General features: G+C 36.2%; 1 pseudogene; it reads right to left on the bottom strand.

Annotated features, from left to right (window-relative positions):
• Positions 1–8,354: 8,354 nt before the first annotated feature.
• Positions 8,355–9,922, bottom strand: LOC100673643 (olfactory receptor 4A5-like; annotated as a pseudogene).
• Positions 9,923–11,527: the final 1,605 nt, after the last annotated feature.

The raw sequence follows: 11,527 nt of genomic DNA, 5'->3' as shown, positions 1-11,527 counted from the left end.
TAAATGTTGGAGAGGCTGTGGAGAGATTGGAACTCTTATACACTGCTGGTGGGAATGTAAAATTGTACAACCACTTTGGAACTCGATCTGGCCTTTCCTTAAAAAGTTAGAAATAGAACTACCATAACAACCCAGAAATCCCACTCCTCGGAATATATCCTAAAGAAATAAGAGCCTTTACACGAAAAGATACATGCATACCCATGTTTATTGCAGCACTGTTTACAATAACAAAAAGCTAGAAGCAACCAAAGTGTCCATCAACGGATGAATGGATAATTAAATTATGGTATATTCACACAATAATGGAATACTACGCATCGATAAAGAACAGTAATGAATCCGTGAAACATTCCATAACAGGGAGGAACCTGGAAGGCATTATGCTGAGTGAAATTAGTCAGATGCAAAAGGGCAAATATTGTATAAGACCACTATTATAAGATCTTGAGAAAGAGTTTAATCTGAGAACACGTTCTTTTGTGGTTACAAAAGTGGGGAAGAAGGGAGTGTGAGAGAGGGTTATTTACTGAATAGATAGTAGATAAGAACTACTTTAGGTGAAAGGAAGGACAATACTCAGTACAGGGAAGGTCAGCTCAACTGGACTGGACCAAAAGCAAAGAAGTTTTCTGGATAATCTGAATGCTTCAAAGGTCAGCAGAGCAAGGGCAGGGGTTTGGGAACTATGGCTTCAGGGGACATCTAAGTCAATTGGCAAAATAAATTGTATTAAGAAAACATTCTGCATCCCACTTTGAAGTGTGGCATCTGGGGTCTTAAATACTAACAAGTGGCCATCTAACATGCATCAATTGGTCTCAACCCACCTGGATCAAAGGAGAATGAAGAACACCAAGGTCACAAGATAATTATGAGTCCAAGAGACAGAAAGTGCCACATGAACTAGAGACTTACATCATCCTGAGATCAGAAGAACTAGATGGTCCCCGGTCGCAGCAGATGGCTGCCCTGACAGGGAGCATGACAGAGAATCCCTGAGGGAGCAGGAGAACAGTGGGATGCAGACCCCAAATTCTCATAAAAAGACCAGACTTAATGGTCTGACTGAGACTAGAAGAATCCCGGAGGTCATGGTCCCCAAACCTTCTGTTGGCCCAGCGATAGGAACCATTTCCGAAGATAGCTCATCAGGCATGGAAGGGACTGGACAATGGGCTGGTGAGAGATGCTGATGAGGAGTGAGCTACTTGTATCAGGTGGACACTTGAGACTGTGTTGGCATCTCCTGTCTGGAGGGGAGATGGGAAGGTAGAGAGGGTTAGAAACTGGCAAAATGGTCACAAAAGGAGAGACTGGAGGGAGAGAGTGGGCTGACTCATTCGGGGGAGATTAAATGGGAGTATACGTAGTAACGTGTATGTAAGTTTATATGTTAACTTTCACTTAAAGCACAATAAAATTTATTTTAAAAAATACTATGAGGCAGTTCTACTCTGTCCTATAGAATCGCTATGAGTCAGAATCGATTAAAGGGCATTTTTTTTTTTTTTTTTTTTTTTTTTTTTGCTATAAACACAAGTACAAAAAGTAGGTGGCTTTAAAGAAATTTATTTTCTCATAGTTCCGAAAGCTAAAATTCTGAATCAGGGTCTCAACTGTGTCAATTCCTTCCTTGTCAGTAGCCCTGGGCCTTCCTGTTTTCCTTGACATTCTTTGGCTTGTGAAGGATCCCCATACTGTTGTGTGTGTGTCTGTATATTCTGGCCTTTTAATAACTAAGACATGATTAGGTTTAAGATCCACCCTACACCAGTATGGCTTCATTAGCATAACAAAAGAAAACTGCAATATACATGGGCAGGGATTAGAATTTCAACACATATTTCGGAGGGGGCACAATTCAATCCATAACACTGTGTTTAAAAAAAAAAGTGTACCCAGAGAGTTTAATGTAAGCAGATTCTGAAGCTCTACTCTGTGATATGTTGTTGTTGTTATTATTAGGCCCCATTGAGTATGGTTCCAACTCATAGCCACCATAAGTACAACAGAACTAAACATTGCCTGATCCTGTAGCATCCTCACAATAATTGCTATATTTGAGTCCATTGTTGCAGCCACTGTGTCAATCCATCTCATCCAGTGTCTTCCTCTTTTTCTCTGACCTTCTATCTTACCAAGCATAATGTCCTTCTCCAGGGACTGGTCCCTACTGAAAGACACACCCAAAGTACATAAGACAAAGTCTTGCCATTCTCCCTCCCAAGGAGCACCCTGTCTGTACTTCTGCCAAGAAAGACTTGCTCATTCTTTTGGCAATCCATGGTACATTCAAAATTCTGAACCAATGCCATAATTTAAAGGCATCAACTCTTCCTCAGTTTTCCTTACTCATTATAGAGCTTTCACATGCATATGAGGTAGCTGAAAATATCATGACTTGGGTCAGGCACATCTTAGTCCTCAGAGTGACATCTTTAATTTTCAACACTTTAAAGAAATCTTTTGCAGCAGATTTGCCCAATGCAATACTTTATTTCTTGACTGCTGCTTCCATGGGCATTGATTGTGGATCCAAGTAAAATGAAATCCTTGACAACTTCAATCTTGTCTCTATTTATCATGATGTTGCTTATTGGTTTAGTTGTGATGATTTTTTTTTTATGTTGAGGTGCAATCCATACTGAAGGGTGTAGTCTTTGATTTTCATCAGTATATGTCTCAAGTTCTCTTTCCTTTCAGCAAGCAAGGTTGTATCACCTGCATATCTTAAGTTATTAATGAGTCTTCCACCAATCCAGATACCACATTCTTCTTCATATAGTCCAGTTTCTCAGATTAATTGCTCAGCATACAGATTGAATAAGTATGGTGAAAGAATACAGCCCTGATGCATATCTTTCCTGATTTTAAAGCACTCAATATCCCCTTGTTCTGTTCAAAAGACTGCCTCTTGGTCTATTTACAGGTTCCTCAAGAGCAGAGCTAAGTGTTCTGAAATTTTTATTCTTTGCAATGTTATCCATAATTTGTTATGATCCATACACTCAAATTCTTTTGCATAGTCAATAAAATACTGGTAAACATCTTCTGGTATTTCTGTTTTCAGCCAAGATCGATCTGACATCAGCAATGATGTCCTCTTTTGAATCCAGCTTGAATTTCTTGCAGTTCCTTGTGGATGTACTGCTACAACCATTTTTGAACTATCTGTGATATGAATGACTTTAAATACATAGTTCAACTACCGAAGGAGGCTAATTGGTCTAGATGTACTAAATGGGGTTAAACAACTTTTCTGTCCAAAAAATCAGTCACAATACACAAAATCAACTATATGATACCTTATTATCCTTGCTTCATTACAGTACAAATTAACAAAGTTCATTTATTATGAATTTATCCTCATCTATGAACATAAAAAAAATGCCATGGAAATTTAATTAATTTAACAACATCACTTATTTTTTTGTTAGATTAACTATCCTAAAAATCTGAATTTTTGATTTTAAAACCTCACTGTCTTGGACTAAAAGAAATAAGTTCAATTAGATCACATTTTTATGTTCCAGAAAGGTACCATGCTTCACAAACAAGAATTTGAAATAAAACCAAAAATTGTTGTCTACCAAAGTAACCTAACACAGTATGATTCCATATATAGGGGATAAAAGCTATGAAATTTTCTTTATGTCTAAGGGCTATAATATATTCCACTTATATAAAGAATAATTTAAATATAAGTCTAAAAATAAATAGATTAAAGAATCCAAGGAGAATGATAAAGAATGAGAAAACTGATAGTGAAAATGTTCCTTTGTTCTGAAAAATAATGAATATCATGTTCTGAATGAGGGCTACAGCCCTCTTCCAACTAAGGTCACTTTTTTTACTCCAAAGTTTTTTCGAGGCAGTTTTCATTCCTGAGTTTCTCAGGGTATAGATAGATTAAATGGTTCAGCATAAGGGTTATGAAAGCTAAAACCACAGTCATGAATATATCAACCCGAAAGGTAGATTTGGGCCTTGCATACAGAAGATACAGAGAACAAAGAATAAAATGACCACCATGATGTGGGATGCACAGGTGTTTTCCTTCCAAACCATTAGTCTTCAAGGAGTGTAAGATGACTCCATAGAACACTAGTAGGATGAAGAATGTTACAGTGAAAATTGCCTGTCCATTTGCTGTCATACAAAGTCCAATGATGTAAGTATTCGTGCAAGCAAGTTTCAATAAGGGGTACACAGTGCACACAAAGTTGACAATGACTTTGGGGCCACAGAAAGGGAACAGATAAAGAGAAATTGAGCAAAAGAATATACAAAGCCCCCAACTGAGGTGACCAATAGCATGAGAACACACACCCACCAATTCAAGATGACCAAATAATGAAGAGGTTTACAGATGGCCATATAATGAGTCATAGGCCATCACCACCAGAAGAACTTCAGCATCAGCAAATAAACGATTTATAAAGACTTGTGCCATTACAAGCATAGAAGGAAATGGTCTTTTTCTCATAGATCTTGCCTATGCTTATTTTGGGAGTAACAGAAGTAGAAAGCACAGTAAATATAAATAATAAAAAGGTGAGAAAAAATATATATGGGGGAACATAGGGATTGGCTGGCCATGACTGTCACCATGATGAGCAGATTGTCCACTGCCTTCACAATGTAGATGCGTAAGAATGTAACAAATGAAACTTTTTGCCCCTCAGGATACTGAATGAGTTCTATGGGTAAAAACTGAGCCACAACGTTTCTATTTTCCATGCGTTCTTTTGAAAATGTTGAACTCAGGTATCAGAGCCTGGAAACAAAAAGGCCAATAATAAATTTGAGAAGATCGCAAACTTTATTCCAAAAATTTGATGCCCTCCTCAACAAAGTTTCCTCCGCAGAGACTTGCACACAACATCTCTTTAGAAAATGGATGCTCGGAATCTTCTCTCACAGTAATTTCCCCACTCATTTTCACCCGTTTTTTGCTTCACCCTCAATGATGTTTGAAATCCCGGTGACGTAGTGGTTAAGAGCTATGGCTGCTAGCCAAAAATGTTTGGCAGTTCTAATCTGTCAGGAGCTCCTCGGAAACCCCATGGGGCAGTTCTTCTCTGTTCTATGGGGTTGGTATGAGTTAGATTCAACCCGATGACAACGGTTTTCTTTTTTTTTTTTTTTTTGTTTTCAATGACAATACTTTGGTTTTAAAACTGAGTTTGATATGTGAGTGGCTACATCTGTGACATGATTTAATGAAAATAAGAAAGCTTTCTCCAGAATGTCTTTCAGAATACTGAATTTAACATTATATACCATTTATCTCATTTTATGAGCTCTATATAACTTGCATTATGCAGATTGAGAGACCTTGCTTATTGAAAGTGAAGAGGACTTGAAACAGTGATTAAGATCAAAGGCCACAGCCTTCAGCATGGATTGCACCTCAACATAAAGAAAAGAAAAACCCTTACAACTAGACCAATAAGCAACATCATGATAAATGGGGAAAAGATTGAAGTTGTGAAGAATTTACAGGGTTGCATCCATTTGCTGAAACATCTCAATTGGTATTCCGTCAATTCCCGAAGCCTTGTTTTTCACCAATGCCTTCAGTGCAGCTTAGATTTCTTCTTTCAGTACCATCAGTTCTTGATTATATGCTACTTGTTGAAATGGTTGAACTTCGACTAATTCTTTTGCTACAGTGACTGTGTTTTCCTTTTGTCCTTTTTTCTCAATAATTTATTTTATTTTTTTGTTGTGTTTGATAATATACCCAGCAGAATATATACCAATTCAACAATTTCTGCAAGTACAATTCAGTTACTTTGATTATATTCTTTGAGTTGTGCAACCATACTCATCTTCCTTTTGTGAGTTGTTCCTCCACAATTAACATAAACTCATTATCCCCTAAGCTAGGCAGTAATCTTTACAGGAGTAGATTGCCAGGTCTTTCCCCTGAAGAGCCAGTGGATGGATTCTAACCACCAAGCTATCATTTAGCAGCCTAATGCTTACACGTTGCAGTACGAGGGCTCCTTCTTTAGTAAGGAGTAATAAACCAAAACCAAAACATTGCCATCAAGTCAATTCCGACTCATAGTGACCCCATAAGACCGAGTAGAACTGCCCTATAGTGTTTTCAAGGCTATAACCTTTACAGAAGCAGATGCTTCCTCAAAATTTTGAGCTTGGTATGTTTGGAAACCCTAATGGCCACAGAAGAAATGTGTCTACCAATGAACACACTCATTGTTTCATTACATTTACATGGAATTTGAGGCTCCTATTTTTTTTTTTTTATGCTGAGGAAAGAGGTAGAAAGAATAGATTACTGATGCCATGTTTAGCTACAAAAACAAAATATTCGGTAGACTAAAACTGGATGTTAAAAATTCAAAATATTGAAATCTTTAGAAGACAATATAGAATATTTTCCTGTCCCTATAATAGAGGATGGAGCCCCGGTGGTACAGTAGTTAAGAGTTAGGCTGCTATCCAAAAGCTCAGCCATTCAAATCCACCAGCTGCTCCTCGGAAACCATATGGGGCAGTTCTACTCTCTCCTATAGGTCTCTATGAGTCAGAATCGACTTGACAGCAATGGGTTTTGGTTTTAGAAGAGCTAACCAAACACACTTTTTTTTTTGTTTGTTTTTAACCAAACACATAAAGACTGAGAAATTTAACTACATTAAGAAGTCACTATTTTTTCAAATGAAATGTTAAAAGCGTAAAAAGAAAAACCACAAACAGGGAAAAGACTATTTTACTACCTATAAACAAAAATAAAGAATTAGTACACAAGGTACATATACAATTTAGTAACGGAAAACAATCCAGTAGAAAAACTGACAAAAGACATAGATATACATCTCATAGAAGAGGGGAAAAAGTGATGTCTAATAAACATAGGAAAATATACTCAACTTCAATAGAAATAAGAAATGCAAATTAAAACCATAGTGAAATCACAGTTTTATACCCATCGAATGACCAAAATATCAAGCATCTACAACATCTGGTGTTGGTAAGTATAAAGAGTAATGGAACTGTTCAACTCTGCTGGCAGGGGTATAACTGATAATATCACTTCAGGAAAAAATTGCAACCATCTGTAAAAGTGAACATGTAAATACCCTATTTAACACAAAATAATTTCTTTTAGAATGTCCACAGTGACACTTCATATAACAAAAACTCAAAATGATCCGTACAAACACTGACTAGAGAATCGTATATAACCTGTGGCATATTCAAACAATGAAATCATATGCAGCAGGAAAAATATAATCAAATCTTAGAGAGTTAACATTGAGTGACAAAAGTTAAGATTCAGAAAACTATGGGCAACATAAAGTAATTTTTAAAAAAGTATGGAATAAGAAAATCTAAACAATGCACTTTAAAGATACACACATACGTAGTTAAACTATTTTTAACTGTGATTAAAAAATTAGGATTGGGGTTACTTCTGAGGAGATGTGAAGGAATGGCATCAGAGAAGTGTAATCATGGGGTTTCAATGATATTAGTAATATTCTAGGTAGGCGGCTACAAGATTTATAAATAATTGCATATGTTGTTGGATATACATGAAAAATTGTACACTAAAACTTAAAAATAAGAAAAGTTCTAAAATCTGTCTTTTAGGTAGAAAAGTAAACACTTGTTTAGCATAGATAATGTTCCATATTACACTGAGAACATTTTTTCTGCTTTCTGGCTTTAGGATGTTCCTGCTTGGGCTGTAGACTGAGAAGAACTTATTTTTTTGCATAAAAAGCAACATTTTCTTTTTGCCAAAACAAATCATGACTAAGCCTACATGTAAAAAGAGTTTACGTTTTTAAAATTCACGCTACAATTTTTAGGGACCATGCTGCTTATGCAAAATAACATGTTACTTTATATATCTTCAAGTTCATGGAGACAAAATCAGAAGCTCTACCTACTCATTTCAGAATCGTAAAAAAAAATGCACATGATAACTAGTGAGGAAAATATAAAATATGTTTATAACTTAGATTAATGTGATTTTGAAATCCTTGGTGAAATAGTATCTTTCCTCTAATCAAGAGCTAGAAGGAGTTTTCTTCACCAACCACATCCCATCTATCAAAATTGCTCACTAATGGTGTCTCAAACCAAACATAATATCACGGCCCTCTTAAATATATAGAATTGCAAATGCATAGACATTGCCCAGAGGAACAGAAGTAATCTTAAACACAAAATGCATAGTGGAGCTAAAAAAAAAAAAGCTGTTGTGCTAATAGAATAATGAACAGGAAAATTTTAAATCACACCCTTGGCCTCAAAAATTTGTTCTAAGGATTAGCCAAATTGTTTTCTCATGAATTTGGATGATAGAAAATTTTCAGAAAGTAACTTGATTTACATTTTTTTAAAAGAGGAAAAAACAATTTCTTCTAAGTCCTGTTTCAGTATATACTGAGAAAAATAAAATTGCAATGTAAGCTTAGTTTTATTTTTATTTATAACAGGAAAAAAACCTCTGCCTTTTATCTAACCTCCAGAAAGTCTCTATTTGTTAGGTTAATTCTAACATGGAAGAATAATTTATTCAACATTTTTTATGCCTTTGCATCAATAAAGAGTAGTATTACTAGAGAATCCGTTGACTTGACTTAATCGTTCATTGTGATAATTAACTGCCTATTTGTTACTTTAAAGATTTAGAAATGGCATTTTCAGTGTGGACACACATTCTTATTCTACTTTTGGTTAACTTTCTACCCCAGATTTTTTCCATAGCATTTTTCATCTCAGAATTTCTCAAGGTGTAAACCAGAGGATTCAACATGGGAGTGATAACTGTAAAAACCACAGTCATAGATTTATCAATGGCAAAGTTCGAAACAGGTCTGACATACAAGAAAATACAGGGAACAAAGAAGAGGACAACCACTGTGATGTGGGAGCTGCAGGTAGACAGGGCTTTGTGCCTCCTTTCCTGATTGTGAGTCTTCAGGGAGCTTAGGATGACCCCATAGGAGATTAGTAGAAGGATAAAAATTACCGTACAGATGGCTCCACCATTGGTAACCACAGTGAGACCTATAAAATAGGTGTCAGTACAAGCAAGTTCCAATAATGGGTACATGTCACAGAAGAAGTGATCAATGACATTGGGGCCACAGAAGGGGAGGCTGTACACAAAGAGAAGTTGAACCAGAGTGTAAAAATCCTCCAACCCAGGCCACCACCAGCAACAGAATGCAAACCTGTCGATTCATGATGGCCAAGTAGTGCAGTGGCTTACAGATGGCCACATAGCAGTCATAGGCCATTGCCACCAGAAGAAAGACCTCAGAACCACCAAATAAGTGTCCTAGAGCTGGCCCGTGCAAGCTGAGAAGGAAATACTCTTTTTATCATAGAGTAAGTCTACAATCATTTTAGGGGAATTGGCAGTGGAATAAACAGCATCCATGAGTGACAGATAGGCAAGAAAGAAGTACATGGGGGAGTCCAGGGAGGGGCTGACAATAACGGTCATGAAAATGAGCAGGTTACCCACCACTGTCACAATGTAGATGAGCAAAACCAAGACAAATAATGCTTTTTGGACCTCAGGATCCTGAGTGAGTCCCAGGAGGACAAATTCTGTTACATTGTTACTGTGTCCCATTTACTCTTCTACAAGACCTGTTTCAGAGATGAGAGCTCAGGAGAACAAGACCTGTAATGAAATCATGCACACCACTATGAAAATGTCCATTATGTCATGGAGCACTTCTTCACTATTCTACGGTGGCTTATCCATAATAAGCATTTAGAAACATCTACTGAGTTTCTCTTCTGAAGATCCCAATATGTCTTCCCTTAACAATGCTACTTCTTCTCAGATGACTGGATTGGACCTATGAATAATAGGTTCTATCTCTTTATCTCTAAATCATAGTGGACCTTCTACAGAGAAGATCAGTCCAAGGCCTAACACACTTTCATTCATTTAATATCCTTTTGTAAAACATGACAGTGCTTGGTACAGAGGTCAGCAATGACAAAGAGGGATAGGATTTCTGCTCTCAAGAAACTTATTCTCCGGTGGTGAAGATAAACTCTAAAATGAATTCACATATGGTCAGTACTTAGAGTTGGTAGTATTTGTTGTGAGTACCTTTACGATATGATCTCTACAGCACCAAAAATAACCCCTTTTCAGGAATATCTCGCTAAATATTACAACATTCTACTATTAGAAGTTTGGTCTTTCCTGTCTCAAAGGTTGTCCAGTCTTTATGAATCTTTAAATCTGGAAAGCTGGACTTCAAAGTGTATCAGGCAACTACAAAATTATTTAGCACATTATTCCCTGTAGCAATTACTTGGACATAGATTGTCTTTCTCTTAACTTTCATAATGCTTTTCATTTCCTCTGTGCTTATCCCACAACTCTTAACACAAATCTCTATTAACATAGCATCAGTACTTTTAGTTGGTAGCATTTGTGGGGAGTACCCTTACAGTATGATCTGTATTTTCAGAAAACGTTTTTGAACTGAAGTTAACTGACACATAACAAACACCAGCTAGTACATCAGCAGTCAGTATTTTCAAATCAATTGGGGGTGATCTGGGTAGCCATGGGGGAGAAAATAGACACTGCAAAGAGTGGTAGAGGGCAACGGAACAGGGTTTTATATATAATGCTTCTTAGGCACTAAGAGTGGTCAAAATTAGAACTTCAATGCCCAGATTCCTAAAAGGAACTTGCTCAAAAGGAAAGTCCAAACTCAGTATAAGGAGGTATGAGTTTTAGTCATTTTCTAAATTTAGTCACAAGTCTGTCTCGATTTACTCATTGGAAAAAAAAAAAGGATTAAACTAGATGATCTCAGAATCCTTCCCAGTCCGACTATCTGTGATACTATCAGTGAAACTCCATCTTATTTTATTCTGTTGAATATTTCTATTTATGTATTTAAGCAACAGTCTCCAAGCTTATCACTGTTACTTTAAAAATGCTAGCCGGTGTTGTGATTTGATCATTACAGTGACCAAATAATGGTTAAGATTTCTCATTCAGTGTGTACCTATTTCAGGCACAGGATATCCTTGGAGAACCCAGTAGTGTTCTACTGGGAACCTAATAAAGAATCAATAAACAAGAGCTTTTATTATTGTTCTTGAGTGTTTCACGATGGGCATTGGATCAGAATAAATCATCTGGACCTTTGTCAATTTAGTAATAAGTGTATTACTTAGAATAATGTATATATTTAACTCACAAACACTCATTTTTGGACATGGTATAAAACTGTACATTGTAAGAATTACCTATTTTGCTGTATATGTATAGTAATATCTGCATGTCATGTATGCATATTGATGAAATTTAAGCAGCAAAAAAAGAAAAAATTGTACCCATGCATCAGATGGAGACCTAAAGAATAGAAAATGAAAGAAAAGAAGAATCAAATCAGGAAGAGAGAAATTATATTTAAGAAATTAATATATACGAATAATAAGGATATTAATGTGTTGAGTATAATATTCTTAAGAAATCTTCTTCAGAAAGATT

The sequence above is a fragment of the Loxodonta africana genome, chromosome 22, assembly GCF_030014295.1.
Source record: "Loxodonta africana isolate mLoxAfr1 chromosome 22, mLoxAfr1.hap2, whole genome shotgun sequence".
NCBI lineage: Eukaryota > Metazoa > Chordata > Mammalia > Proboscidea > Elephantidae > Loxodonta > Loxodonta africana.
The sequence above is the reverse complement of the archived record's forward strand: the minus strand, read 5'-3'. Positions and strand labels throughout refer to the sequence as shown.